Below are 5,174 nucleotides of genomic sequence, written 5' to 3'. Positions count from 1 at the left end.
ATATAATTGAGATTATTAACTTATCGAGTATTAATTTATAGAGGTTTTATTGTATTCTAATCTCACAACTTCTCTTTAGGTATATATATTATAAGCTTATCTAAACAAAGACATATATATTATTAATTAATAATTTTATAAGTCATAATTTTTGTAATGTTAACACAAAATAGAAGTAAATATATTTATATTTAAAACATATATATATAATAGTTATTATATTCCTTTATAATATGATGTAATATTCAAATTATTTAAACATAATTAACAATCTAATAATTTTTAATTTAAATATATTAATGTAATCATATTAATAATTAGAGTAACCATACTTTTCATATATTTATTAGTTTTAACAAAAAAAATTACTTGTATATATAAAAGTTAAATTAGTGCAACGGAAATAATACATAATGTTAAAAAATATCACGAATTTCGTATTAAGATATGAAATAAGTTTCTAGTTTATAAAAAGTTTGTAAGCTGTGACATATTTACACTACTTTTATAAGTAATTCAATCTTTTTTACATTTGAAATTGAAAAAAAAAACTCTCTTATATTTAGTCCTAATTTTATCCCATATCTATTTGTTTAAGTCAGCGACCTACCTTTAATTCAATTTAGAAGCTCATAAGCATTCCATTATTTTGAATTGCACAGTTGGTGACATACAATTGAGAAACATTGATCAGCATTAAATTATAGTGGCTAGTTTTAACTTCTAAATAACTAATAATAATAATAATGAATCCACGTGTCATTTTAAATGCAGAGCTATGTCAAAATCAAGCAGCCACAGTGTGCACTTACAAAATGCAAATGGGACTGAAATTTTCAGTTTTATCAAGGAACTTGATTGCATATTTTTACTTAGCAGCTGCCGTCCAAAATTTAAGCCAACTGGTGGCATTAAGCAATTGGCCTATTCAGATTGTTTGGTTATTGATCTGCCAGCAATTTTCAATTAAAAATATGGATTCTTAAAGCTGTTTTGAGTTTCGGCAAATCCAAATGCCCAGGGACAATTTACTGACCTTCCATGGAAAGATAATGAGGCAACTTGAGGAAATATATGTAATTCCCACTCCCATATAACCCAATACTAATCAAGTTCATCAATGGAAATGTGCAAGTAAAAGCCCTTTTCAACAATTTTTTTTTCTTATAATTAGGAGAATGGGGATTTGAATCCTGCTTTTTGAATAGAGGATTCATGAATTAATTAATGAACCAAATGCTTGGATGCCTCTTTTCAACAATATTTATGCAACAACTTTTTCTCTAAATTGATTTATTCAACATCATATGATCCTATGAATAGTTCAATGGCAATTATTGCACTACAAATTGCAAGGGTTTTGAGCATCATTCTTAGAAAATAGTAACACATACAATAAAGCATCAATACCATTTAATGAACCTTGCAGTCTTGATAGCATTCCAAATTCATTGAAACTTGCAATGCCACCATATGCCCCGCAATCTTGCTGGCACCAACCAAGGTATTTTCGATGGTTTCCTTGTAGGAATCATCCCCCTATATTCCACATATGGACAAAAGGTGGCTAAATTTTCAACTGAGTGGCACACTGGCACTAGCCAAGGAAAAGAAAAATTTAGTTCAGTGTTGAAGTGTTCAATCAAAATATGCAAAATTGGAGACTCAGTGTATAACGACCTTGTGGCGTTTGAGACCTTCGAAAAAATCCGTCAAATCTTGAACAAGCCTTATTAGATATTCTCGATAATTCACTATACTCATTCACCAATCCATGTTATTGCTTTAAATCATATACTTTCCTGACATGATTTGAACAATAAACATAACAAATCATTTTGACCTTTAATCCATATGATCATATGTAAATACATCATAATCTAAAATCTCCAATTAAACATTTATATTGAGACCAATACTCATTTACAAAAGAAAACAAAGTACAATGACTCGACCTTTAGCAGCGGAGTGACTCGAAATGACTTGCTATGAGATGCCTTTACCTATTCGCGGTGGACCATAAATGCCAATGATTGTATGCTAAGCTGATCACTATCTGCAAAAGGAAGATAAGGGGGTGTGATCATCGGCTCCGTGAGCAAGGCATAGATGGGAAACAAGCAATAAGCAGATCATTTGAATGATAAAACTAAAATATAAAATGGTAATCTTATAAACCAAATCACAATAAGGACATTTGTGCCTTGTAAAATAATTTTGTAAAATCATAATACATTCCTTTCTTTGGCAAAACAGTACCGAAAATAAGTGTAACAAAAAGAGTTTCAATCACCGAAAACATCATTTACCATCAAAATATGAAATACAGTATAAAGGTATGCACGTTCTCCAAAATGTGTGGCATGTAAAGAAATCATAGTGTACAGCCACCTAAATCAACTCATGATTGTCCAATAAGCATTGAAAGCTTTTATTTAAATAATGGGAGCTGCAGAGAAAAACTTAACTCTCCACCATGTAAAAGAGTATGCGTCGAAGACTCACAAGGCTATTGAGTAAGAAAGTATAATATCAACACGTGGACCCACTTCCACGTAATAACAATCCGGGAGCCTCGCTCCACCAGATTCCCATAGCCATGGTAGTCTCAATGATGTTGGCCGACATCGAAAAATCAAGCAGTCGCAACTGTGTATATCATTGGTGGCCTAGCCACATATATATATCACAGGTTTTGACTCTCGCCATTCCTAATCGTCAGTCAGAAACCCAAAGGTTCTCTAACTAGAGTTCACTCGTGCATGAGGGTCACATTTAACCGAAGTGACAATCGACCTACTCTCAACGTACTTGGTTTGTTAAAACCATTTTCAAAAATCAAATTGAGGTTTCCAAGTCTTTTGCTTAAAACCATTTTAAAACAAGGTTCAATAACCATTCAAATTATTTTTCACGTAAAAAAGGCATGGTGTATTCTCTTATATAAAGATCGAACTAAATCGGTGCTCAAAACTTGCATTTTAAATCATTTAACAATTGTATTTAACTATGCATATCACACAAAAATACAAGGCACAGATTTTGAATGTAAAACAGTATAAAACGCTTGTTTCTCGGTTTTTAAAACACCTTACATATATAGATTATCTATAAGCATATTCAAACCAACTTTCAAAACAACTTGCATCCACAAAATACTTAGGATTCTACCAGTTCATGCTATCCACAAAGTTGCATCTAAAATAAATCATCACATATATATTATGGAAATTTGGAAATCGACACCCCCTGCTCACCTTACAATAGCGGGATGCTACGTCCTATTGATTCGGGTGCGTATCTAGCTATTTCTACTTGCCGATCACTCGTTACTTCACCTGGTACTCCACCATAACAAACTTTTTTACTTTTATACTTCCTAGCAACCATTCAAACTCAATACAATTAATCATACTCGAATACGAGCAATACATCACTCAATAAATTCTTACTCAATTTCATATTTTTCCATCAACCTCAATCACAAGCATTTAACATACAATCCATATACTTTAACCAACCAAAGCTTGCACAACACAATATAATCACATTGCATGCTCACCTCTTGGTTTTAGCTTGGATCCCACTGTAGACACTAAATTACAAATAAAAACGGAGTTAAAAAAATATATATATATATATAGAAAAAAATGATGATAATGAAAAAATGAAAAAATGAAGAAATGAAAAAAAGAGAGAGGTACGACTGGCAGGGTGCGGACGCACCCTGCCAGGCACCTCTCTCACCTGCCAGACGCGAATTTAATGGAACTTGCCCCTGGGTGCCCAGGGACAAGGCAATGGAGAGTGCCCCCTCTAGAGCCCAGAAATCGGGTATAAATGGGAGGGGGATCCGAGCAACCAAGGGGGGAGCAAAAAAAAAGAGACAACAAAAAACTTAGAGCCTAGCAGCAGAGAAAAACCAAAAAATACCAAAAACAATACAAAGGAGGGTGGGTGCAGGAGAGTTAAAAGCTGGGTTTTTGCCGCCGGTTAGGAGAGGTAAAAGCTGGGTTGTTTGCCGCCGGTGAGGGAGACTTAAAAGTTGGTTTTTGCCGCCGGTTAGGAGAGTTAAAAGCTGGTTCTTGACCGCCGTTTAGGAGGAGTAAAAGCTGGTTTGTTTTGCTGCTGGTGAGGGAGAGTTAAAAGCTGGTTTTTACAGCCGGTTAGGAGAGGTAAAAGCTGGGTTGTTTGCCGCCGGTTAGGAGAGTTAAAAGCTGGTTCTTGACCGCCGTTTAGGAGGAGTAAAAGCTGGTTTGTTTGCTGCTGGTGAGGGAGAGTTAAAGCTGGTTTTTGGCCGCCGGTTAGGAGGAGCAAAAGCTGGTTTGTTTGCTGCTGGTGAGGGAGAGTTAAAGCTGGATGCATGCCTCCGGTTAGGAGGAGTAAAAGCTGGATGCATGCCGCCGGTTAGGAGAGTTAAAAGCTGGATGCATGCCGCCGGTTAGGAGGAGTAAAAGCTGGTTTTTGGTCGCCGGTTAGGAGGAGTAAAAGCTGGTTTGTTTTGCTGCTGGTGAGGGAGAGTTAAAGCTGGATGCTTGCCGCCGGTTACGGAGAGTTGAAGCTGGGTTATCTGCTGCGGCATAAAGAAGAAAGGACGAAAACCATACCTCAGTGCAAAAAGAGGCTCCAAACGACACCGTTCAGGTGAGGTAAAAAAAATCATACGTCTTTCATAATTCATTGTGTTTTGTTTGAATTGGGTTTATTGTGGTGATTAATGATATATGGCAAAGTTAAATCATTACAATATAATGTTTTTAAAATCTTCAAATAGTATTCTGTAAGTAGGGAAATTAGCATGAGCAAAAGTGTAAAGATGCATAGAGATAAAATGACAAGTATTTCATTTTAAAGATGATTACTTAAAAACAAAAACAAAAAATGAAATAGGTAAAAATAAAAATAGGATGTTTCATAATATAAAAAAAAAAAAGAGATGTAAAAAATGGAGATAGATAAGAATATAGGAATATGTATATATATATATATATATGTTTAAATGTATAATAAATAATAATAAAATTATGAAGAGATAGATATTTGGTTACAAAGGAAAATGAAAAAATAAATAAATATATAACAAAACAAAGAAATACATCTAATCGCTAAAACTATATATATATAATATGTATACATGTAAAATGTAATGGAATAAGATCGGTAAAGTAAAAAAA

General features: G+C 33.9%; 1 long non-coding RNA gene across 3 annotated transcripts in view; it reads right to left on the bottom strand.

Moving 5' to 3' along the window:
- The window catches only part of LOC108663335, an 18,792-nt gene continuing 14,875 nt past the window's right edge, over positions 1,258–5,174 (bottom strand). The window contains exons 2-5 of one of the 3 annotated variants that reach the window (XR_001929300.1): positions 3,258–3,338; positions 1,956–2,056; positions 1,681–1,802; positions 1,258–1,597 (exon numbers count right to left, since the gene is read on the bottom strand). This is a non-coding gene — a long non-coding RNA (uncharacterized LOC108663335). The remainder of the gene's footprint in view (positions 1,598–1,680; positions 1,803–1,955; positions 2,057–3,257; positions 3,339–5,174) is intronic. The other 2 variants (XR_001929302.1, XR_001929301.1) reach the window with 2 other exon arrangements.

Source organism: Theobroma cacao, chromosome 9 (assembly GCF_000208745.1).
Source record: "Theobroma cacao cultivar B97-61/B2 chromosome 9, Criollo_cocoa_genome_V2, whole genome shotgun sequence".
NCBI lineage: Eukaryota > Viridiplantae > Streptophyta > Magnoliopsida > Malvales > Malvaceae > Theobroma > Theobroma cacao.
Note: the sequence above shows the minus strand (reverse complement) of the source record. Positions and strands in the feature narration are given on the sequence as shown.